This window comes from Acomys minous, assembly GCF_964271855.1.
Source record: "Acomys minous genome assembly, chromosome: 11".
In the NCBI taxonomy this organism is placed as follows: Eukaryota; Metazoa; Chordata; class Mammalia; order Rodentia; family Muridae; genus Acomys; species Acomys minous.
This window is the reverse complement of record NC_140492.1, coordinates 107,693,392-107,719,832: the sequence shown is the minus strand read 5'-3', so window position 1 is coordinate 107,719,832 and position 26,441 is coordinate 107,693,392. Positions and strand designations below refer to the sequence as shown.

At 41.6% G+C, this 26,441-nt stretch overlaps 1 protein-coding gene and 1 long non-coding RNA gene across 13 annotated transcripts in view; one reads left to right on the top strand and one right to left on the bottom strand.

Annotated features, from left to right (window-relative positions):
- PDE4D (phosphodiesterase 4D) overlaps positions 1 to 26,441 on the bottom strand; it is a 1,423,826-nt gene that overhangs the window by 515,620 nt on the left and 881,765 nt on the right. The gene's annotated exons all lie outside the window — the stretch shown is intronic.
- LOC311608741 lies at positions 60 to 24,769 on the top strand. 4 transcript variants are annotated; one of them, XR_014783117.1, is made up of 9 exons: positions 60 to 248; positions 8,114 to 8,235; positions 10,492 to 10,578; positions 11,688 to 11,814; positions 12,002 to 12,090; positions 13,673 to 13,790; positions 20,941 to 21,005; positions 21,870 to 21,965; positions 22,178 to 24,769. It is a non-coding gene; the product is annotated as an uncharacterized lncRNA (long non-coding RNA). The 4 variants fall into 4 exon arrangements; XR_014783119.1 differs by having other exon boundaries at positions 146 to 248; positions 12,002 to 12,684; XR_014783120.1 differs by having other exon boundaries at positions 146 to 248; positions 12,002 to 13,790.

Here is a 26,441-nt window from a genome sequence, read left to right as displayed (position 1 = left end):
CTGCCCTGGGCTGTGCCGCCCTGGCTCTGAGCAGCTCAGGACACTTGCAGGCTCCCGTGGTACTGTACATTAACTCTGCAGCAGCCCGCTCAGCTGCAGACTGCTGCCTGACAGGGGATGTGCTGGCGTCAAGGGGGCCCTCTAGGTGGGTTCCCAGACACTGCAGGGCCGCGCGCTCTGTGCTAGCCTCTAAGTAAGAGTGAGAGGGTTAAAGGAAGATCCTGCCCAGAAGGAGCAGATTTCTTTCAGTAAGTAATTACCTGGCATGGGGGTGGGGGCTTGGGGGTGGGCTAAAGAAAACTGTAAATGACCTCACAGGGAAATGATATGCTGAACAAATAGATAGTATTATGGTGGTGGTGGGGGGTTCTGTTTGCTTAGTTTCCCCCCTACTCAATGGAAAGAAAGGGAACAAAAGAAAGCCACAGAAAATGTGCATATAACAGGTTTGTTTTGTTCTTTTTTTTTTTTTTTTCTTAACAAAAATATGGGTGTGGGTAAGCCTTCCTTAGTAGATGATTTCTAACCAGTTAAGTGCAGATTTCCACGCTATGATTTCGGACAGGAAATCCTGGGGAAGCCAGTTCTGCAGAAGTGCCTCAGACTTCTACTGCATCTGCGCATGTCACAAAAGCCGCTTGTTTGATTAGGGGGTGTGTAGCCAGGAGGAGAGCTCCCTTTTCATTTCCTGGAGCCTGGCCCCCTTTGTTGCAGAAATTCTGCTCAGTAACCCCCTGAAAGCACCCCATCACTGTTGATGCCATTTTGGAGCAAGAATAAAATAGTAAACTCTTGGAATTGTAGTAGGTTGGCACTTGAATGGTACTTGTCTGAAATCAGTCAGAGAGAGAATGGGCAGGCAGCGGTAATGTGAGCAACCTTGAGTGCACTGCTTTTAACTTGGGTATTTAAGAAGACCATTATGCGATTGCTTAATATTAAATGGAATACTGGCAACTTTTAATATATCATGCTATTTATCTTCAGTTAGGGTCCCTCCCCCCCACAACGCCAGGAATCCTTGTCCTTGAAGGAAAGCATTACTGGGGGAGGGGGTGGGTTCATTTCCCATAAATTCTAAAGCAAGTGTAAAACATATAGTTGGTTTGAGAACGGCTAGGGTTTGATCAATTGATGGTCCCAGGGCAAGAATTCATTCCTGGGAGGAAGAGGAGGAGGAGGAGGAGGAGGAGGAGGAGGAGGAGGAGGAGGAGGAGGAGAAGGAACTGAGAGATTCCTTTAAAGTGATTTGAATTTTGCACACAGTAAGATGGCACCACAAAGCACAAAGGAACTTGAGGAAAGTTACTGGCACTTCCTGTGGCATAGGCAATAATGTCCCGGCAGCACCTTTGCTTTGAAGGGACGAAATCTGTCTCCTAAGGTCATTTATGGTCCTGCCCTGAGCCCTTTCAGCTTGAATGGTCCTTAACAAGCTCTCAATGCTTAGAATCAGGTATCACACAGCAATTCCAAGCTGGTATCTATTACAGTATGTATGTACATCATTATTTAAGATCTAGGTGGACTATAACGCGTCTGGCCGTCTTTTAAGGGTGTCGCGGGATAGTCTCATGAAACCCACGGAACCGCTCTGTTAGGCGGAGGCGGCCGTCGTTGCTAACCCTGGGCTGCAGACGAAGAGTGGAGGCACTCGGAAGTTAAATATTGCTGGAAGACAAACAGGCTTGAAAGCACGGAGCCTGACCACGTGGCTTACGGCTTGTGTCTCTATGGTGATAATAATACGGCCTGGTGCTAGCTCAATGCTTTCTAACATTTTTTTGCCTGTATTATTCTATGCCCACAACATTACATGTTTCACCTCCTTGGTAAGGGCCAGCATCTGTCCATCATCACACTTTCCGGGAGAAAAAAACCCTGGATCCATTTAGGTCATAAACATCTATCATTTTTCTTTTACGGTAGGGATGACATGACTGGCACCAACCATTGCAAAACCAGCACTTACTTCTTACGCCATGTGAGCAAACGGCCCTCCTTAGAATGTAGCATATATAAAACCAAAAATGATATAGTACTATAATTTCTACTCTAATAAACATTTTCCATTTGACACTTTAGTACATCCTATTTCCAGTCTACATATAGGCAAACGTGGTTTGTATATGCAACATGACAACAATGACAAAAATCTCTGAATCTTTCCAGATAGCACAGTTTTGCATCTTATCCTGACTACCTATGTTTCTGTTTGTGGGCAATGGCACAAGCAGACACTTTATAGACTGCAACCATAAAAGGACTCAGTTATTAGGTCAGTAGAGGAGATTTTCAAACTAAAATATACTTCTAAAGGGTATTTCAATTTAGTTTTCCCGAGTGCTGGGAATTGAAACTGAGGCCTCACAAATGTTAGACATGCATTCTGCCACTTATGTTGTTTACCTACCCTTCAGCTTAGTATTTTTAAGGTGAACTTTTCTTCATTTTAATATGTGACTGTATCAAAGAAAATAAAGCAAGCTAGATAGTAACAACCGAGAAACTATAATAACAAGCACTAAAAATTATTGAAGCATAACAAAAATAGAATTTATCTCACAGTTCAGGGAGCTAAGACTACAAATTAATGAATAACCTTAAATTGAGTTGTTTTGCAGAACTCAACTCAAATATAAAAGAAGGGGTTTGTTTTGACTATAGAAGCAGGTTTTTACTCTGTATTAGAATCTAAGTTTTAAGACTTATGACCACATTATAAAATGATACTTCATGAGACAGTAATTAGTGAATGCATAAATTTTAGAAAACAACACAATACTCTGGTAGCTTAGAAACGAGTTCTAAATATGGTTAATGTTGAGGGACTAACACACAAACTTCTCTGTTCTGTTGTATCTGAATTCTATGGTTGCTTTACAGAGCTTCTAAGTCCAGGTGAACCATTATAGCCTGTACAGCTCATCTCAGCCTTATGGTTTTGACAAGTAAAGGATCACTAGGTACCAGCCACTGACTCGTATGCCTTGGTGAGGTCCCTGTGGCTCTGCCACAGCCTCAGCTCAAGCAGCACCAAGGCCGATTATGTTTTCTCATCTTTAAATGTTCAGTCCTACAGGATTCACTGATCATTCTAAGGCTAGACTCTCAAATGAGAGGTGTGAGGGGAAATGTGGCTGAGGTACCTATTCAAATGTGAGCACAGACGCAAAGCAAACCCAATACTTTGGTTAGCACTTTCATTAAAATGTTACTTAGGATCAGGGAGGTGGCTCACAGGTATCACATATGATCTTCAAACATGAGGATTCACAGAACCAACACAAGAAGCTAGACATGCTTAAAAGTATGCACATAACCCTAGTTTTATGGAGGAACAAAAGAAAGAGGACTTCCAGGTTTGCCAGCAGACAGTGAGAAGCCAAGCCAACTCAAGAGACACAGCAGGACACCAGATGCTTGACCCTAGTCTCTGCCACTAAAGGTATGTGCAGGCATGTACATCAACACGGACATCAAACAGACATTTATACATACACGCACAGTTTCTTGGGCTTTATTTAGACTCAAAGCAAGAAGAATTAACTACCCACAGTCCCATTTCCTTTCTTATAAAATACTTTGAGGAGGCTAATGCTTCAGAGTGACAGTCTTTCAAACTAAATTCTTGGACTCTTGAAAGTTTGTAAAGCTACCTTGGACCATCTGTGAACAAGAGTACAGACATGCTTTCCTTCCTTCCTTCCTTCTCTCTTTCTTTCTTTCTTTCTTTCTTTTTCTTTCTTTTACTCTTTCTTTCTTTCTGCTCCTTTCTTTCAAAGTTTGGTTCTTCACAAAGAGGAACAAAAAGCCAACACCTTCTTCAAAACTCTATGTTTGAAGGTTCTGTTCTCTTCAAATCCCTTCGGTTGTCAATGTCCCTTTCAGGCAATAAGAAAGCTAAGTAATCCCATCATGCCACTGTAATCAGAGCATAATAAAGCCCCACCCTGGCCTCTGCACCGGGCTGTTTCCTAAGCTCTTAGTCATTTGTACTTATCAGAAATCAGAGGTAAATTAACTCATTGATTTACCCATCTAGTTTCACTTTCAGAGACAATTTCATTTTAAATCTCAACAGGATTCTCTGTTGCCACCAACATATGCTGGAATAATTAATAAGTTAATTCCTGTGTCGCCTCTGATGAAACAAGATGAAAAACCCCTCTGTGTTTAGACACGAAATGACAAGGACCTAAAGCATAATCCTTCATTAATTTTGTATGGGTTGCAGTCATCAATACAGATGTGTTAGGGAGACTGCCACCTCTCAAGGGGTTTGCTAACTTTTCTTTTTTAGTTGTTAAAAGACACCATCTTTATGCGTACTTCACCTTTGTTTTATATAAATATGTTCACATATTATATATCTTCACATATTTTAGCACATTCTATATATACTTGCAAAAATATGTTATATTGAAGGAAATCAAAGCTAGAGCCATTTGGATGTCTTGACAGATAACTTTTGTCCAAAGACAAAAGCCAATGTATCTTCTCACTTTCTATTAATTATGAAATTATCATGCACTCATACTTCTAGGTATGTGTGTAAATAGACGTATGCTTTCTTTCTATTGCACATTCTATTATTTAATGAAAAGATAAGAATAACAGCCCAATGTGGAAGACAAGACCCAAAGTGCTTAGAGACCTCCCCACCCACCTCTCAGCAAGAGAAAAACTAAAAGCAAGGCTTCTCTTGTAGCCCATCCTTGGAAAGAAACTTTGTCTTCCTCACAGAGGGGATTTAATGCTTATTTTCAAAAATAAAATGCAGAAAATCAAGGCAAATTTGAAGACAAAAAGTGTATAATTTATATTTTGGGTTTGGTTTTTTTTTTTTTTGTCTCAGGATGTGACTTCTTAATTTCAGGTTCTTCCTGCTCGCATTCTGTATAGTTGTCATGAATTTACTGAATCTCTTTGAGACATCATTTAGTTTTACACATACATATATATATATATACTCATATTTATACACATATCTATGCACACATGTGTATGTAAATATGAGGGGGCATAAAATATATGCATGCATATATATGTATATACATACATATGTATATGTGCATACAAACATTGTTTATTGCAGTATTTTACTTGCTGAAACAAATTATGACCTACCTTAAAGTACAGAGTACTTATTAAGTGTTATTCACATATATCGTAATATACTCATTTTAATATAAATACATATTCTTCAGTAAGGTGTAATTTACTTGTTTCAGTGTTTTGGTATGTTTATGATACTCAGAAATATTACTGGCATGCACTAAGTGTTACCTAATGACAATATTAATAATGCTGCCATTCTGCTTCTGTCAATGTCTAGCAAAGGCTGAATGCATGCTGTTCAACACACTCATCGCTGAAACAGGAGAAGCTCTTCATGAGCCCAGGGTTTAGATTACTAAGCATCAGGGACCTGTGTGATGTTTCAGCACGTTGCTACTATTTTCAATTTCTGGATATTCTTGTAGCTGAAAAAACAGGACCAACTGAAAACAAAAAGAAATCCACTAAAAAAGAAACAAACAAACAAGCAACTCTCTCAATGACCTAAGAACTAATATGTGTTTTGGTAACCTGTTCGTGATTTAATTTATTAAATATAAGTATTTGGGATCCTAGAGTCAAAGCTTAAACCTCTTTCGTGAATGGTGAGAAATATGCATTTACAGAAGAAATGGTGTATGTCCAAATGCAATGCACTCCATGGCTGCAGTAGCCAGAGCATTCACCAAGTTCCACTGGAAGCATTTGTGGCAGTAGAAGAGGTTGAACAAAAATGCTGGGATACAGAAAAGAAAAGATTCAAATGTAAAATTTGGAAAAAAAATCCATAACACATTTGAAAATGAAAATTGGAAATTGCATTTTGTCTTGGAGTTTCAGGATCTGACTCCTTAATTTTAGGTTCTTTCTGTTCATGTTTTGTATACCTTTCACCAACTCACTAAAGTTGTTGGGACATAATTCAATGTTAGATATATCTAACATACATACATACATATGTATACATATATACATATGTATGTGTGTATAATGTGTATATATTTAAAATATATGTAGTTTATTGCAGCATTTTACTAAAAATACTGAGCCTTATAAACTAAATTGTAATATGAAGAGTCTTCTTTAATTGTTATTTGTATATATTATAAATGCTTTTATTTTAATGTAAGTATAGATTCTTCAGGAAGGCTACAACTTAATTGTATCCAAACAGAAAGCAACAACAAACCTCAAGTCAACTGATGTAAGGACTCTTCTCCCAATGTGAAATTATATTTTATTTTGATCTTAAAAAGCTTTAGAGGATTTGCATCATGTTTTACAAATCAATATTCCAGAAATATTCCAAGACAGTGATTCAGAAATGTAAACCATAAAAAATATGTCTTGTAATAAAGGCCAGTTTCAAATTATACTCATGTTGTGGGATTTCTGAACAAATAACTTAGAAAATACCTGAAATAATACTATGTTTAAGAAAACACCCCAGCATTTCAGAATGATATCTTCAGCATGAACTTAAGAATTCGCATGTGAGCTAACATATATGTTCTTGTGTAGTGTCCCAGTCAGTTTGAGACTGATTCCTACCACATCTTGCAGCCAAAATATGTGGGATATTCAAAAAGAAGGTCTCGCCACGTAGTTATGGTGGCAACCAGGGCACTGGGAATAATAGCTGAAAGCAATGGGTGAAAACAACACAAAAAAGAGACGCCAGCTTATCAGGGCACTAACCCTGGACCGTGAAATCACAGCAAGGGGTATTTTTTGAAGATTTTTACTATACATATTAAAAATATAAACATTTTATTTTGTAGTTCTTGATCGCCTAAGAATTTAGAAAAGCTATTTTTTTGTTGTTGCCTCAGTTGCCACAATCACTACATGGTAATACCTTACTGTGGGAGATACCACAGATTTTTAGCTACAAGATGTGGAGAATTCTGTCTCAAACTGATTGGGAAATTTCCTCCTTGCTGACTAGCTTTCCCAGTGCCTGGAGGTGCCACTCAGACTGCTGGGCAAGAAAAGACATCAACCCTCTAACGCAGCACCAGACCCTAAATATGACTTTGTACTGACCTGCTGGAAAAGCCCACTTGTGCAATAGTGGCGGGACTGTTATGGGAGATAGCAAACTGCTTTCTGATTGGATTTGATACCTACTCCATGGAATATATTCTGTCTGGTATGGTAACCTTGGTCAAAAGCCTGTGGCTAGGGAGGCTATAGCCCTTTGGGAAGAACCTTCTGGAGTTATTGCAGTAAATGGTAATAGGGTCAGATTACCTTCTAGAAACAGTTAAGCCCATAAACATCGACTGCTCCCAACCTTGGTTGGAAAAGCTTCTCTTTGGAATGCAGAGACACATTATTAATCAAAAGTGCTGAGAGCAAAAGAATGGGTGCTCATCCCAAAATAGGACATCTTTATCAGGCCCCAGTTTCTACACAAACCAAGCTAGAACTTACAGAAGAAGATCTCTAAGCCCCACCCCTTACTGAGAGGTTATTGGCTGAGACAGTTGCTGAGAGAATTGTTTTAATCTTAAAAGCTTTACAGACCATTGGCTGATTTCCTATGCTCCCAGGAACAGCAGTATACCCATGACACATGGGCAGCAAAAACGGGGACTTATTGGGTTAGTGAAAGGGAGGAGGAGGAGGAAATGCAGTTAGGAAGGGGAAGTATTGTGAGAAATATAAGAGGAGCCGGAGGGGGAAATACAGCTTGGATATAATCATATTTCAATGCATAAATGTGTGAAATCTCAAAGACAAAAATAATATACCCATGAATTGTCTTACAGTTCAAAACAAAATTAAGAGATACTATATTTAATGTTAATTGATAAACAGGAGTCAATCCTTGTTAGTAACCTCAAATGGTAATATTGAAATTGAGTTTCTAATATTGGCTAGGTTAGGCTCTCGGAAAGGTTGGAGAATTTTCAGCTTTAAAACTAAAAGCTAAATGGTTGGACGCAAGATCTACACTCAAGAATGCAGACAGTCCACTTATACCATTATCTCAGCCAACATGGAGTACACACAAACAGCTGATTTATTCCTTTTTCTGCATCTACAGGAATACTTCACTTGGGACAAGATGCAGTCATCAGAGTTGGGACTATCATCAGTAAAGCCACATCTATTGGTAAAATGAAGCAACTGATCAGATATCTTTATATCACACTCCAGCCCCAATCTGTGAGTATGTGCAAACAAGGATTTCAGTGTCTGCAGCATCCCTTAATGCAGAAAGGCACTGTTCTAGACATGTACCTGCTATACAACATGGCATGGCACTGTAGGCACACCCCCTCTACACCACACAGTGTTATAGACACATACCCCCTACACAGCATAGTGTTGTAGATGCAAACCCTCTACACAACACAGCGCAGTGGGTTAGGACAAAAAAAGTGATGTTTGTGGTAGTACCAAGAGAGGTGCTGGGCTGTAGGACTGTCTTATCTCACCCACTCTAACTGATCAGATGTATTTTCACTGATATATTAACACCTCTTGGCAGTTCTGTCACTCATTCTCTCAGTTAAAAAGTCATACAATCTGGGGCTGGAGTGATGATTCATTAAGAGCACTTAATGTTCTTGGAGGGGACAAAAAATTGAGTGTTTGATCTGCACTTTGTCTATCTATGCAATTACATCTTAAGACAGGTGACTTAATGGTTCTTTGTAAACATGAAGCTCCTTATATAATTTAAGATACTATGCAAGTCTATAATAAAAAACAACTTGCCCTTTGCCCACAGTGGGGAGGGAAGGTCTAGCCCACTGTAGGTGATGTCATCCCCTAGGCTGGTTGTCCTAGGTGCTATAAGAAAGCAGGCTGAGCTATGAGGAGTAAACCAGTAAGCAGCACCCCTCCATGGCCTCTTCATCAGTTCCTGCCTCCAGGTTCCTGCCCTGAGTTTCCTGTCCTGCCTTTCTTTGATGATGAACATCTACATGGAAGAGTAAACCAGATAAACCCTTTCCTCCTGAACTTGCATTCTGGTTATGATCTTTCGTCACAGCAATAGTAATCCTAAGGAAGACACAGGCTCTCACTATGTAGGCCAGGCTGACCTTGGGTACATAGAGATCTATCTGCCTCCATCTTCCAAATGTTAGTATTAAAGGCAAGGCACCATTGTGTCCAGCAAGAATTCCAGTATTGACATTCTATCATTAGAATGTGGTGGGTCCTATGTTACATTGAGGCTTTAGTTAGTGCGAAGTGGAGGAAAACCAACTCACAAGGACCTACAGAGGAAGACGCCATTTAGGGTTAAGTAAAATCTGATGACCAAGATGTGGGTGGCAATTACAGAGGAGACTTCAAAAAGCAGAAACACAAGAACAAGTGTAAAATGTTAGCCATATGGTCCCAAACAGAGGAGCTGTCTTATTCTCAGAATTTCTTAAATCTAATAAGGTTCATTTGTTTCTGGACATCCCTATGTAATCACCTTGAAACAGGATTCTTTTTCTTTTGGTGTATATGTGTGTGTGTGTGTAGCTGGTTAGAGTCAATCACTTCTACTTGTAATCAAATTCTTGCTCAGTCACCATTTCAAAACTGTTATCTATTTTTTTCATAAATTTCTTTCTTTTGAATACAGATTAATTTAAAATGAATGGTCTGGTGTGATATTGAATAGCCACAATGAATTAACATAAAGGCTTGAATCTGTACCGAGCATCATGGAGCTAAGAATGTGGCTACAGCTGTGACCAAATCCAGATGTTCTAGATGGGCGCCATTTTGCTCTGACTAACATCTGCTGTAGTTCCAGTCACAATATTAGCACCAGGATTTTTACAAACCCCTTAATGTTTTCTTCACTGGCTGTAAAATTGTTTTAGAAAAGGAGGTTTGGGTTAAATAGGGTATTAAAGAAGGAAGACAGAGATCATGAAAAAGGGTTAATACTGTGATTTTGCATGTGTGTTATGGGTATGGAAACTCAATACTAGAAAGACAGATTTTCTCTTCAGGGAGTAAAAACTGACATTCATACGGTTACTTTAAAATAACACCAACTTTGTTAAAACACCTGTGTTAGAATAATTAATAGCCTTAAAGGCATTCTAGTCTAATTAACTAAAACATCATTTGCATTTGAGTGTAAAATAAATTCTAAGACAATTTAAAAATCCACTGTGCATGCTATAGACAGATACCATGTCATTCACCTCATATTTTATAGTGTCTCTGCTGTTTAAAATACTGTAGCTATCACCACATGCCCCACTTCTCTCTAGTCTTGGCATATTCCACCTCTAAAATCTTCACTGGGAGCTATACAAGTTACTTAACCAAATGTCCAAACAATGAGACGCAAAGCACTGACATGAAGTGAAATTACCTTTGCTACGGCATCGTCTGCATCTCTTTGAGACGCATGATGGAAGGGAAAAAGTAATGTTTCTGATAGGGTTTTACCTTTTTCCACAGTGCCGTGATTCATAAACCGAATGAAGACATAAAGACTTTCACATTGTTCACGACATAAGGCCGTTCACGGCGTAGTTCACCAAAAAGGTGATTTACCTTTAGACATTTCTGTTGTCTCACTGACCGCTTCCTTTGAGATTAGTTAACCCATCTGAGAGCAGGACAAACAACTTAAAAAGCGGGAGGTAGGCAGATGAGCACTGGATTTTTATTACCAGGATCCTCAGCAGGCTTCATTGATTTCTGAAGCCTCAACCTCATTTTTAAGAGTGGAAGTTATTCAGAAGCAGGGATGGAGTTAATGAAAGCACCAACTCCCCTTTCCCACTGTCTCCCTTAATTACTAGCTGACTAGAGGCACGGGCCATTTGAGATGAGGCTGTCAGTGTGTGTGGGAGCCTGGATAGGGTTTCTTTACTAGGCAGAAGGTCTGGCAGCTATGTGGCCCGATTTCCTCTATGTCTTCTTTAGACTGGGGCAGGGGTTAATATTCCTAAAGGTTCATCCAAAGGATGAGAAAGGAGAAAGGATGAAGAAAGAATGGAAAGCGCAAGATACTGGTGGGAGAGAAGGGATTTTGTAGCCCCTCTAGCCAGCCCTACTTTCCACACCTTGGCTACGTATTCTGGGGCACGGGTACTCAAAAGAGCAGATGCAATGTATACTAGGTCATTTTCCTCCTGAATACTAGAAAGAGCTCAGAAGGGAAAGCGCGTAAACAGGAATGCAACACGGTATCGCCAAGGCACCTTCAAATATCAGCAGCTGGGGATGGACAGGTAACGCCTTTGTTGAAAAGGAGAACGCGGGGCATGCGTTGTCACGTTTTCCTCAGTTTCTCACAGCTCGTTGAGGTTTGCTTGTGGAGAACATTTTGCCATTTGTCTCAGAGTACTGTGAGGGAACGGACTCACAGTTTTAGATTTACAGCAACTAGGATTATATCCAGCAATCAGACTGCTTGTTCCAAACACTACATTATGTGGTCCCCGGGCCCCCGCTGCCCTCCCCGCCGCAGCTGGGACCTTGCACACTAGGACTTGCAGGAGGAGAGGACAGGGTGTCCCTTCCTCTTTCCAGAATCCCGATCCTGCCCAGACAAGATTGACAAGATTCTGAGGTTGGAAAGGGGGAAAGGGTCGAGATAAAAGAGAGAGGTTTTTTTTTTGTTGTTTTGTTTTCCATTTCCCCTTCAGTTGGCATCAACTTGAGACGGCATCGCACACTGAGGCCCTGGCAGATGTTCAAAGTACAACTGGCACTTTTGTGGATTCAGCAGCAATATCCCTGCTGGGACCTGTGGCTGCAACTACTGTGACTAAGGTTTGGTCCCCCAGTTCCAAGCGCTGCTGCTTAATCAGACCCCCACCTCGCCCTCCGGTTTATAGTGATCTAGGCCTACAAGCCCTTACTTTAGAAACCAAATGCTTCCCTTCCCAGCTGTTCCTTAGGGGGAGGGGTAAAAAGAAAATGACTCAAGGTTATCTCTCTGTCTTTCATTCTGTCTTAGGGAACTTGGCTTTGCCTATCCAGCCCCTTGTGTGGTAATGAAGAATCAGACTGAGTAAAAATGCAACTTGGTACAAGAGCCACGCAAAAGTACAAGAAAGTCTTTTTAAAATAAGCCTCTGGTTTTTTGTTTTGTTTTTGTTTGTTTGTTTGTTTGTTTGTTTCAAGACAGGGTTTCTCTGTGTGGCCTTGGCTGTCTTGGACTCGCTTTGTAGACCAGGTTGGCCTCGAACTCACAGCACTGCACCTGAAGTGCTGTAACTTTGTGTCATGAAATCTCATGACAGATCGCTTATTATCTGCCTGAATCCATGACACTGAGAGCCCCAAACTTTCTGTCCAATGCATGTTGTCTGTCATAAGTCACAGTGAAATCTCAATATAATACACTCAAGGAAGTTATACAGAACACAGAGAGACATGTTTTCTCAATCTTTTTTCTTTCTAAATAGATGGGTAAACTCATCTAGTGGAGGTTCCTACTATGTCACAATGTTAATGATGCTCCTGCCAAAGACCATATTCCATCTCAGACACATCAAAAGATGCTATGTATGTGTGTATCGAACATCCTGTGAAAACCACGCCACTCTCTACGCTGCTTTAGATGGCCAAGCGGATACATAGTTTGCTGTTACACAGTATGATGTGGATGTGCTTGACTAAATCGCTTCCAGAGAACCAGTGAGTGACTAATCTGTGACAACAATATGTTTGCAGACTAACATAGTCAGAAGAACAACAGAAAAAATGAGTTACTGTACGAAGTCCTAGATGGAATTTATTGAGAGCTGTGGGCCTAAGCTATCATGACTGCTTTTCATACTACAGGAAGTCATGTCTAGCAGTCTTGTTACCCACATCTTTATTCTTGGATACCCAGGCCAAGGTATGAGGCATGTTCTCCTCAAGGAGACAAATGGAGTGGGGGATGGGGCAGCTGCTGAAAAAAAAATCAGACTGTTTCCTCACTGTCAGAATGGCCATCGTAAGGAGGGATCATTACTCTTAACTCTTCCCCAGCCTGTGTCATTGTCATTTGCTTGGGATGACTTCTTGTTAGTTCACAAACACAGATGCATTCAGGGTTTTGTTTTGTTTTGCTTTGCTTTGCTTGTTTCTTTGTTTGTTTGGTATGGACTCCTCTCTCTCTCTCTCTCTCTCTCTCTCTCTCTCTCTCTCTCTCTCTCTGGGCTGATGTGCTCCAGTGTGCTGTGGCAGCCCGTTCCTATAAACACTTCAGGGATTTGTCTTCCTTTGGTCCCAGATCAGTCCTGGGACAACTTTATCCCTCTGACTCCACTGTCAGTCTCCAACATCCTCTAAGACCCAGTTCTAGGTTCTCCATTACACATCAGACCTCTCAATACAAATTAACTCATCGAGGCTCATAGGGTTTCTGAAAAAAAAAAAAGAGAGGGAGACTTGGCAAGAAGAACACAGATTTGGGGTTGTTTGCTTGTTTATTTGTTTGTTTTAGTGTCATTGCAGTCGGTCTCATTTTTGCTTTGCTTGTTTTGTGCTCACTTCTTAACCCTCATTGAATAATACTTATTTTTCTCTAGAAAATGAAATCATTTCTCTGTCTTGGATTTGTCTGGGATTTGACTAGACAACTTTAATTAATTGGGGCACATGTAAGAATAAAATTGTCTTATTTGTTTTCCTTGAGTCCATGCCCAGCTTGCTGACTGCAATGGTGGGAATGCAGAAGCTGAGAAGGAGGAAAACTGCAGTGGGGAAATCTGAGGAGGCTGGATAATGAAAGCTCTACCAACCCCTGACGCAAGGTGAGTTGGCAGTGGCAGCTGGAAAGTCAGCCATAGTATGGGTTTTTTATTACTCGCCTTAAAGGGGCCCTGTGGATAAATTCACAGGAAACCAACAACCTGAAAGAAGTGTGTGAGATGGGTGCAGATCGGTACCACAGAAGGAAAAACAGCATCAGGCAGCAGCCAGTTAGAGACCAAACCTCTGCAGAATCCAAAGAAGTGAGACTGTGTGATGTACAGGGACCATCACAGTAGCGGGGGGAGTGGGGAGGGGACCGTAGCATTGGATGATGTTGAGAGGGTTGGGTTGGGCAGATCTCTGCAGTTCTTGGGAACATGGGCTTCGAATAACATTTTTGATGTCCAGCACAGATGGGGAACATGCACACACACACACACACACACACACACACACACACACACACACACACCACCTTATTTTTTTTTAAAAAAAATCTCATTTGTAACACAATATTATCTCTCTAATACAAATATTTATACAACAGATTGTATTCACCCCCAGCACTGTCAATAAGTCTAAAAACCTTGCATCTCATTCTCTGCTCATTACTAAATGTGAGTAGAATACACAGGACCTTTCCCCTACTTCCTAATGACTTTCAGAATCCAGGTATATAAAGGAGCTGAAGACCCTTAAAATGTTCACTGACTGGCACACGGTCAAAATGTTTTTTATTGTAAATAAAAGCAATAATTATAAAATGTAAGTGTAGTTTTTTCCAGAAGTCAAAAATAATTTTATAACTGTCAATCAAAAGCTCACTGTTTTTTCTATTTATACTTTTTGGAATGGTTTTATACAATAGTTTATTTTTGTACTCAAGTTTTGAGTCCTTGTAAACACTGTATGTATTTTCAATAAGATTGCTGTTCCTCAAGCCTTCATACTTAGAGAGAGTTGGAACACCTCAAAAACCTACTTTTGTCTCTTTATGCTTCACTCCCACTCACCAACCCAGGTCCATACAATTGTTTACTTTGCTACCAAATTCCTCCCATATGCTAATTTGCTCCCATATTCCCCCCAGAAGTATCTTCCAGCAAAGGTTTCAACTCTTGCTGGTATCGTTCTTGGGGCCTGTTCTTTAGTATCATATTTCTTTTGATGAGAGAGAGAGAGAGAGAGAGAGAGAGAGAGAGAGAGAGAGAGAGGATAGGATCTTAACTGCAAAGCCCGTGCTTCTCATATGATCATCTAGGACTTCCTCTGGCCACTTTTCCCCCTCAGTGGTGGCAGAATTTGTCCTCTTCTGTCACACTGTCTAGACCTCAGATGACAGGATGAGACTCATCTATTAGTGACATGTGTTCTCTGGTTAAGTAAGTCAGATCAGAGAGCAAAAAGGAAAAAAAAAAAAGAAAAGAAAAAAGAAAAAAGAAAAAAAAAAGCACCCGTCTTCTGTGAGGAGGGTAATACTATATAAGATTGCTATTACAAGATACATAAGAGTGTAACTACACCCCCTATGCCTCACCCACACCCACACAAAGTAAGACTGATGCAGTATTTTTAGAGCCATGCGCTTAGAAAGAGTCCTTGTCTCAGCGGGAGCCCTGAATCAGCCCATGCAAGCTCCAGATCTGTATATCTCCACTAATCTAAGCTGAGGCAAGTTTCTCAAAAGAATAGGCTGTATTAATTGAGGACACTCGATGAATAATTAGCACAAGGAACTAATTAACTTCCTTCCACTAGCATTGAGAAGTAGGCAACCCTGCATTAGAAACGAGGGGAGAAAAGCAAAACTCGAGCCCACAGTCTCTTTGTGATTCTCTCCTGGGGGAAGCTTTGCACACTAAGGCTTGCACGGGCTATTTCCCTTGACACTGGCAAGGCCAGGAGTAATGCCTTTCACTTAGAAAAGAAGTTCAAAGACTCTAGAGACATCGCCCCCGGGGGTCCAGATAGAGGAAGGGTGAAATGAGATTGGATTCCAAACCTCAGTTTACCCACCATGCTGGGAAACCAGCACTGGCCTGTGGCTGGAAGGATTCTGCAAATAGTGGGACAGTGAAATGGGGGAATAATTATTGTGAGTCAGTGCCAGGCATTGTGACCAACATTTGACTTGCCTCTCACTTTTTTTTTCCTTCCCCTTTTCTCCGACCCTCCCGAAAGCACTACTGCTTTGTACGATTCAGAGCTAGAGAAACAAATGCTGGATAATTAAGCAGGTATCCCAAAGCTACACAGCTGGTAATAAACTCAAAGACAGGCACATGGTACTTTGTTGTTTCTTTGATCTTCTCCTCTTTCCCCATAATATACCTCCTCTCCTTCTACATGAAAAAACAGTGGGGGTTAACCTGATCTCACTCATGCACCTTGGGAAGTTTTCAATATCTTGCTCTACTTTTGAAATATCAACATGCTATCTGGGGAGGACACTGAGAGACACTTGCCTGGGATATTGCCATGTCAGCACTATGCATAGACTTAGGTTTTGATTGCCAACCCTTTGGCTATATCTTTAGTTCCTTCAACATTCCATCTGAGGATTAAAGCTGTTGGGTGTCTTTGTTTTAAAAATGCTAATAAACAACTTGGCAACAGCTCACAGGGTTATCTTGTCTGCTTGGCTGGTGCTTCTGGGATTATTCTTCTAGCGCTGTCTTGTATCCAAGTCCTGACCCCTCCTATTCCCCGCCCACTCCTTATCCAAACTGCTGCCTTGGGTCACCTGATAATCTTGATCATTAAAAAAAAAAAAATCAATCCAACCATCAAAGGGTCCTGTACATTTTAGGGGAGAAAAATAGCAAAAAGTACAGTATTCGATTGCTATTAACTGATCCTGGGTTTTCTTTTTCCAGCTGCCAGGAAAGTCATTTGGTCAAACTGATTAAAACCAGCACGCCAAGCCAGGGGGAGAAGAAAAGAGCAAGGAAATGTAACAGAGCAACGGAGCAGCGAGCGCCAGAGGGGGAGGGGGAGGGGGAGGGGGAGGGAGATGTTTTTCTTGGGAGTGAAGAGAGCTGTTGATGGAGGGCGGTGAGAAGGGTAGGGACGGACGGGGTGGGGGAGAAGCCCTGCACATGGTGAGCATGCTGCATTTAGAGTGTGAGAGATACAGGATAGATGGACGCGGGCTACCAAACTGCAGAGACAACGAAGAAGGAAGGAAGAGGGGGCGGGGCGCATTTCCCTGAAGATCCTAACAGACAACCCGCATGGGTCACGCTACACGGTTTGCTTGGATTCGTCCCAGACACATGGCTGGTGTGAACGGCCGCTGATTCGAACAGTCAGTGACTAGAGAAGCGGGAAGGACTGCCTTGTTTCTCAGTAGGTGGGGTTCCTCTTTCTGGGAACAATTTTGAAAAGAGAGGAGATAGAAATCACGTGCACGTTCCTCTCCTTTCTATTACAGTAGCCACGCACAGCCCTGCCTTCCAAAGACCCGCCTTTCCCATCCAGACTTGCATGTTCCCTTACTGCCCTTCAATGATTTCTTGATTAGTCTAGAAAGAATCCTGATTTGTAGACTCACAGAGCGCTGACAAGGATGGAGCTTACTGTGGGGTTTCTGTCACTGTGTCACTATTTCTGATTCCTCCCAGTGTCCTATTTAAAGCCACACTTAGCTTACCCAGCTCATGCTTCTATAGGGAAGGGACCAGAAAAACCATCAAGTATTTACTTGTTCCCTTCTGCTATATATATTGTCTGTCACCATTTCAGCTATAACAACCACCTAAACACAAGGAACTTAAAAATAGCTCTTATAGCGTGATAAATGAAGCAAGTGTTCCAGGGAAGAGTGCATGCATTTCTCTAAGTCCCGAGCAGAGAAAAAGCTATGATATGAGAGGCAATTAATTTGCAAAGCAGAAGACAAACTCTACAGAACAAACCCCTCCCCTGGGAGAGCTTTTTAATTTTGCTTACCCCATGCTAGATCTGCTGTATGGCAGGTCCTAAGAGTCAGAGAGCATTTATTCATGGCTGTACATGAGAGTTACCAGCTTCCAAGCATAGTCACCATTTCTCCCCATTATATACATCACTGTAATTTCTTCCCCTTCTGTGGCAAGGCTGGTTATCGGGCAGACGTGATGGTGTGTAACGGTTGAGATCAGATACACAAGACAGTAAGAGTCTTTGGCTTTGAGCACTCCCCCCTCTGAGACGGAGGCACTACCAGTGACTCATGGTGACAACCGTGATCCACAACAGGAACAAAGCCCAAGAACCATCAAGCACTATAGGGGTAACTCTGAGCCGTTTGCACAACTGAGGGCTACGCGGGTAGAGGTGTGACACAGGTGGACGGGGAAGACATGGGGAGGAAGCAAGATCTGAAGGAAGAAAGTGTAATTATTGTTAACGTGGCTTTTCAGAATTCCAATTCTCCTTTAAGGCAAGTGGGCAAGTTTGCACATCATTGCATGCCAGAGGACAGGCACTGTCACCTGACGTTAGCTGATGTAATGTGAACAGCCATGGAAATGGTATTCCTCCTTTATCTTTTTAAATGCATGTAAACACCCTGTGCGTGCGTCTTCTTAATGCCGCTATAACTTGGGAGAGAGCGAGGGAAAAGAGAATGAAGGAAGGATGGAAGCGGAAAGAGTAAGGGGGAAAGGAGTGAGTGAGGAAGAGACAGAGGAGAAGGGTGAGTGGCAATATATGCCACTTCCAGGGAAGAAGCTTCGAGAATATGGTGCATGATATCTTGTCTCCTCTGTCACGTACTGGCATCTTTAAAGATGGCGGTCTCCCACCAACTATGTCTGCAACCAAGAAGCACACCTCCTCCACCTCCCACCAGTCTGTGATGAACAGATAAGATGAAGGAAAAGTAAACAGTTCTTGTCTTTTTTTTCTCCTTTATTAATTTATTCTTGTTGCATCTCAATGGTTATCCCATCCCTTGTATCCTCCCATTCTTCCCTTCCTCCCGTTTTCCCCTTATTCCCCTCCCCTATGACTGTTCCTGAGGGGGATTACTGCCCCCTGTATATGCTCATAGGGTATCAAGTCTCTTCTTGGTAACCTGCTGTCCTTCCTCTGAGTGCCACCAGGTCTCCCCCTCCAGGGGACATGGTCAAAGGAGAGGCACCAGGGTATGTGAGAAAGTCATATCCCACTCTAAGACAACAAGCCTTTGGAGTTGCTCAGGTAGCATGAGACAGCCCACTGTCATTAAAATGGAAAGTAAACCCAAGAGCGGAAAAATTCACTCAGTAGAAAGATGTCTAGACTCAATTATGAAGTCCAAGGTTTCTAAAGAGAGACGGGCGATTGTGATTTGCACATGAACTCTTCCAATCAGAAAGTGTGTAGACTGGGACAGAAAGAATTATTTTCACTAGACTCCCGAAAGTGAAAAGGACGAGAAGCAGCTCAGAGGCCGTCTTCCCTTGGGAGAGGACATTCTCCTTGCTTCTCTGCAGGGGAGGCCCCGTAGCAATGTTCGGGTAGAGCGCAGGCTGTTAGTAGTAAGTGCAAACTTCCTGGTGCCTGCTGAAGAGGGGTAAAGTTATAGGCAGGACAGAGGCCAGTATGGGCTGCCTTGAAGGTACTCCTAAGAGTCTCAGACATAAATGGTTGATAAAGATTGTGTAAACCCTGTAATCCCAGCATGGGGAGGCTGAGGTGGGCAGATCTCTGTGAGTTCACAGCCAGCCTGGTCTACAAAACGAGTCAAGGACAACCAAGGCTACACAATATATAGAGAAACTCTGTCTCAAAACAAAAACAAAAACAAAGCAGGACAAAAAAAAAAAAAGGTTGTATAAGCCAATGGAATTAATTTTTTCAGAAGTGGACCAACTATATGAAACAATTATTTTAATTTAACCCAATTTATAACCAGTAGTTTGGATAATATGCATGCAAAAATCTATCACTTTATTATCTTTCATTTATTGATTGATTAATAATCTCACTTATTTATTATTTAATTTTTATCGCTTTGTTTCCTATGGTCATCCATCCCACATCCGAAATGTGGTTCTGATTTGACTAAGTCTCAACAGAAGAATTTACTTAGAAAACAGGAAGACACAGATCCTAGACTCCAAGTGTGGCTGCTCTTATAGGTGATACACGTGTGTGCCTTATGCAAATACTTCATGGACTATTATTGAACTTTCTCATGGCTTTTCCAGTTGCCCTAATTGGCTTAGTCCACTTGAGCTCCTGTGACAAAATGCTATTAGCTTGGTGGCTGCCAAACGAGAGAAATTGGTCCCTTACAATGGAGGAGTCTGGGCAGCTGGAGATCAAAGTACTGTCAGGTTTGCTGGAGTCCGTCTGGAAAGGGATCCTCTCTAGGTGCATGGACAGCTATCTCCGCACCTACACTGATGCTTCATGTGCCGAGAAAGCCTGTCTTAGTTACTTTCTTTTGTTTTTGTTCTGTGTGAAATCACCATGACCAAGGCAACTTATAGAAGGAAGAGATTATTTTGGGCTACATTTACAGAGGGAGAAGTGTCCTTCATGGCAGGCTATGAAAGCAGGAAAGCAGCAGGCATGCAGGCTGGAAGATCAGCTGAGAGCTCGCATTGCAAACTACCAGCAGGAAGCTGACAGAGCACACTGGGAACAGGGCGAGCCTTTTGAAGCCTCAAAGCCCCACCCCTCCTCCAACAGGGCCACACCTCCTAACTCTTCCCAAACATTTTAACCAATAGGGCATCAAGCAGTCAAACCCATGAACCTGTGGGTAGTCTTTTCACTCAGACCTCCATAGCCCCTCCTCTCCTACCTCTTTTAAAGACTATAAAACCCTTAATGAGCTTCCTTCTCCATCACCTGATCACTGCTCAAGGCTTTCACCACTCAATGAAGCCACACCAAGGTTAACCTTTAACATCTGTGTCTGCAGCAGTGGTTTTCAACCCTCCTAATGCTGTGACTCTAATACAGTTCCTCATGCTGCGGTGACCCCCCCCCCCCAAGGATAAAATTATTTTCATTGCTACTTTATAACTTTGACTGTGCTACTATTATGAGTCATAATGTAAATATCTGTGTTTTCTGGTGGTCTTTGGGGGTCGCAACCCACAGGTTGAGAAATACTGGTCTGCGGGGGACCGGGGGGAGGGGGGGAGGGGGGGACGGAGGACTCAGACCACAGTGATTTTGCATGCAGAATTAGTCTTCTCTCTGGTAAGGGTCATTTCTTTTCCCTTCCAGCACTGAGACAACTCCACTCACATGCCCATCTGTGTGCATCTCTCTCCAACTGAAGTCTCAAGTGGGTAGGTGCACTGTCAGCTCACAGCTGAGCATCTTCCTGAGCAGATGCGATGAATGTTATGAATCAACTGCTTCATAAATGTCTGCAGTTGTAATAAATTAGCACGGGCACCAAAACCTGAAGATTATTAAGTTTCAATAATTAAAAAAAATGCAATTGTGAAATTATCTTGACTCCTGCTTGGCCTACCTTGCCATCCCAGCTTAAACAAAGCTCTAGAATGTATTTTGGCCCGATGGTCCTTTATACCTCTGTAAACCTCAATCATATCTGGGGGTTTTTGATTGAATTCGGATAATATAACAGCCAAATCTATCCGCATCACTAAACCCAATCAGCCAGGCTGTCATTTTGACTCTGATGCTATTTAGAATGTGCAGTGAGCCACTGGAATCTACTTCCTAAAAACTAATTTCCCTAGAGCTTTTGTTCTATTATTTTATCAATGCCCCTGAGGTCAGAAACGATGATTTCTTCTCTCCTGAACAGCACAACGTCTCATTAAAACCTCTTCTCATAAGCCTGGATATTTCTGTTGAAACTTAAGGATCATGAAAAACCTTTGGTGTGATAGCAGCTATATTTAGTGCTCTGAGGGCAACAGCACAGTCAAGTTCATTAATGACCCAGAAATAATTAATTCAACATGTGTTCTGGTTCCTTGATTGATGCTAGGTCCCCCCCCCCCCCGGATTAAAACAAAACAAAAAAAAATATTTGAGCAATATTTTAAAAATAGGCAGGCTCACAATGTTCTTATATATCGCAACAATCAAAATGGAATATTATAGTTATATATAAAGATGGACGAGCCTGATAAATTAAAACTTTGTATTTTTTATTATTTTTGCTTCTAAACAAGAAGAAAGTGGAGAGTAATCATTCCGTCGCTCAGCAAACACTGGCGGCCTACTTCTATATAGCAGGACCTTCTTGAGTGCCTGAAGAGATGCCCTTAGAGGTGAGTGATAAAGTGGGAAATATCAGGGGCATGTAGAGTCTGGTTGAAATAACAGTAAAAATGAAGGCCCCGAAGTAACACTGTCTGGGTGACTGAGAGAAGAGCAAAAGATTGTGGCTGAACCTGCATAGGTACGGCGCGAGCTAAAGTCAGATCTGCAGCTGCCGCCACAGGCAACAGGCTGTTCAAAGGCTCTTTGTCTCCATTTTTAGGAAGACTGGAATTTTTGAAGCTCGGAACAAAGCAGTAGGTTGCCATGAGCAGCCCCAGCCTGGCTGATACCGGAGAACGGCTGGCATCTGCGGAACCAACTGGGGGCATGAAGCGGCAAGGCAACCAGGAAAGACACTCAGAGCAATGGTGGTGGCGAGAAATCTTCAGATTCCAGCTTCTGAAAGAAAGCTAGTGAGGCTGTCGGATGGGACTGAAAACGGACCTTGAGAAACGGAGATGGGCAAAGTTTGGCCTGAGATGGGGCTCATCCATTGAAGGAGAAGGTTTGGTGGGGAAAGCACAAGCGTCTGGCTCTACACACTTATTGTTTTAAGCATTAAAATCATCCCTCCTTTACATTACAGAATTTTGGTGCCCGTAGCCCACCATACTCATATATGGCGGTATCAAGATTAGGGGAGTTATTTTAGTTATTTTTCTATTGCTGCGGAGATACACCACGACCATGGCAATTTATAGAGAGCTTACCGGTGGGGCTAACGGTGTCAGAAGGTGAGTCCGTGGCCATCACAGCAGGGAGCACGGCAGCAGGCAGGTAGGCCTGGCACTGGAGCAGTAGCTGAGAGTTCACATGTTGAGATTAAAAACTACAAAGCAGAGAGCGTTAACTGGGAACGGGATGGGGTTTTGAAACTCCAAAGCCAACCTCCCAGCAACACAACTCCAACAAGGCAACACCTCCTAATCCTTCGCAAACATTTCCATCACCTGGGTACCAAGCACGTACACGTTTGAGCAGATGGGCCCAGTAGAGAATGGGAGATGGGGGGTGGGGGAGTGACAGAAGAAAATTATGGGCATCATAACAACGCCTTGGAATTGTATAGAAGAGTACCCTTCCCGTCCCCGCCCCCCGCCCCAGACTGAGAATATCAAGAGAAAGACACAAAGTCAGCAAATTTTCAGTTAGTTACAGGACTCACTGTCAATAAACTCTAAATTAACACAGGTTGAACTATTTTGTGTTTAACTAATGCCAGAGACTGGAAAGGCAAGAAAAGAAGAACTCTGTAAGATTAACTGATCATACATCTGTGAACCAAAATTAGATTATTCAGACAACCATTAATCACAGTCACAAGTACCTTAATCTTTGGCTCAATTAAAAAGTGAATCATCTGAATGAGAATTCGTGATTGAAAAGAAACAAAAGAGTCGCCATTCCCGTATGTAGCACCTTCGTACAATGCGGACGGGCCACTTTACAGTGCGAATATGTACAATTAGGAAGACGATGAAGTTTGCCAGGGGAAGCATCTATGTTTTCAGAGACAAATTAGAACTAAATTTTATGCCAGTTACAGCAGCCGTTCCTGGTGTTATGATAGTACTTGGGATTTTGGTTTTATTCTTTTATTCTTTTTCTTTTGTTAAAAAGATTTATTTTATTATTATGTATACAGTGTTGTCTGCTTGTGCACCTGCAGGCCAGAAGAGGGCACCAGGTTACGTTACAGATGGTTGTGTGGCACCATGTGGTTGCTGGGAATTGAACTCAGGACCTTCGGAAGAGCAGGAAGTGCTTTTAACCACTGAGCCATCTCTCCAGCCCCAGCTTTTCCTTTTTTTTTTTAAATGAACCCAAACTAAAGGAACTCTTACAAGCACGGAGTAAGAACTTTAAAGCAAAGTCCAGCATTGTGGAGTGTGCTCTGCACTACTCCTGGTATTGCTCTAGCATACCGTAGACTGTGTTATACAGTAGCAACAACAATATCCTACAAAGGCATATGCAACTCCATTTTTCCTTCTAAAAAAAAAAGATTTAATCCCAGCACTCAGGAGGCAGAAGCAAGTGGATCTCTGTGAGTTCAAGGTCAGGCTGGTCTACAAGTTGAGTCCATGACAGCCAGGGTTACACAGAGAAAACCTGTTTCAAAAAGCCAAAATAAACAGATAGATAGATAGATAGATAGATAGATAGATAGATAGATAGATAATTGTTATATGATTGTATGTGTGGGGGTATGTGCTCATGGGCACAGGTAACTGCAAAGGCATTAGAGCCCTGATAATATAATTAGAGGAGGTTGTGAGATGCCTGACTGAGTGCTGGGAACTGTACTGTGGCTCTCTGCAAGAACAGTGTGTGTTTCAAAGCACTGAACTCTCTCTCCAGCCACTCCACTTTCCACCTTCTAAAAATGATGTGGTGGTACAATTCTTGCATACCTGAACAGATGACAGTGTGTAATTTAAAACTGATTTAAGTCCTCAGAATCTCATAAGATTCTGCCTGATTTCCTTTTAATGGGTAGAGATTTATACCAGTCGTTTATTAGTCACTTGGAAGGGTGAAGGAGAGATAAACCTGTTTTTTAGGATCCCAAGTGCAGGATTGGAATGGTCTCGTGAGAGAACAGGTGAGGTTAATCCACTAGAAGAGCAACCACATCGTGCAGGAGCTTAATTGTTGCCAGCTGAAAAGATCCCATGAACAGACTCTGGGAGGAGATACATAAATGAGCCCAGAACTGGAGGCGGGGCTTTTTCGAGACTTGGGATAGTTCATCACTGCCCTTCGAGATGCTCCTAGAGAGAACTGCTCCAGGAAAGGCTTTGGGGTTCCGGTTACTCTAGGTTCCAGCAGAAGAAATCCTGCTGATTGTGCCGGGAGAATCATTCCTCAGAACTGATATCCTAACGGTTTCGTTGTTGTGTCCATTAATCCTCATTTCCTATTGTTTTGGATAGTCGGGTTATAAGTGACATATGCTCAGTCACTAAGTTGTTAATAAAATATATTGGTTAAAAAAATTGAGCGTACAGAAGGGGCTTATGTGATTCTCAGATGATGCCATTCCAAATGTGGCTTTTGGGCACCTGGATGTCACTAGCATTGGTATACAGGTTACATCAGCATTTTCAATAGAGGAGTTATGAACCAACTCTGAGGTGCCCCAGAGTATATCATTTAAAAAAATGAATTTAACTTCCAGTGTGTTTGAGTTCTCAGCAGTCCTGGTACACTATGACTCTTTGGCCATAGATAAAAGTCATAAATTTTCAGATTTCTTGGACTTCAGTACCTCCCTATGATGACATTTTGATGAGCTTTGTGTAAATGAATCTCGGGCACCTAGATCAAAATGCACCAAGATGCACTCATGGCTGCAAAACACTCAAGGAAATGTATTTTTATTACAGATATTTTGCTGACTTTTCAATAGTTGAAGAGAGTCAGTGGCATAGAGTCATTCTGCATACATATGTGAATGGCCAAGTGTGCCCACACTTTCGTTGATATCACCAGCCTTTCTACTGGCTTGTTTTTGGGGGGAGAGCTCTCCAACCAGAGTTCAAATGTCAGTCTCAGTGACCCAGAGCAATCTGAACTCCTGATTTTACTGTGGACTTCTGAATGTGATATTAATAAGCAAACAATTCTCTGTACAGCTTCTCTCACACTCTAGATAAACAGAAGTGAATTTAGAACAAAAGGAAACATGGTAGTAAAAATAAATAATTTTTAATATATTTAGTAATTTATCAGGGAATGCCTTAAAATAGCTCTGAGGGGGCCTAAACTACAGAGGGATTTTTCAATAAGTGCCCACCACCCATCCAGATACTATGCCAAGCAGCAAGGGCCTTTCGTTTCTAATATATGCTATAAACATGCCTACAAACACGATTTTTAAAAATTACATCTTTTTTAAAAAAGTATAATTTCAACATATTCCCCCTTTTCTTGTGATTTCAAGAAGGCAGCCTATACCACTGATTTAGTTTTCAGTTCACTCCATACACAAATCCACAAGCCGATTCTTTCAAATTTTGGAGTTTTATGGAATTCAGCATGGCATTTTCCATTTTGAAACTGAGCCAAGTGTCAATGTGGTTCGCTCTATGACTCTTCAGCGCATTAGAAATTATACCGATGTGATCAATCTAATGTCCCAGTTCTCCAAATTGGCAAATCGTATTGAATTTGAGCATCAGTGCTACTTATAAAAATATCTATGTCCAACTCATAGTCTGTCTCTCTCTTCGCAGTGCCCAGCTCCCAGCAATGTCCCCAAATAGTGTAATAAGCCACTGCTTCTTGTCTTTTCAAGCCTCTTGCATGAAGATGAAGGTAAACTGCTAAAGTTTATGTTCAGTAAGTTTACAGATTTTAATAGAAAATTGTTTATATGCATCCATTATTTTTGTCTATGTTTTTTTTTTTTTGGTATAGAGTTCCTTTCATGGAGATTAAAATTCTGCTTTGATTCTTATTTTGTCTAGTTCAAGAACTAA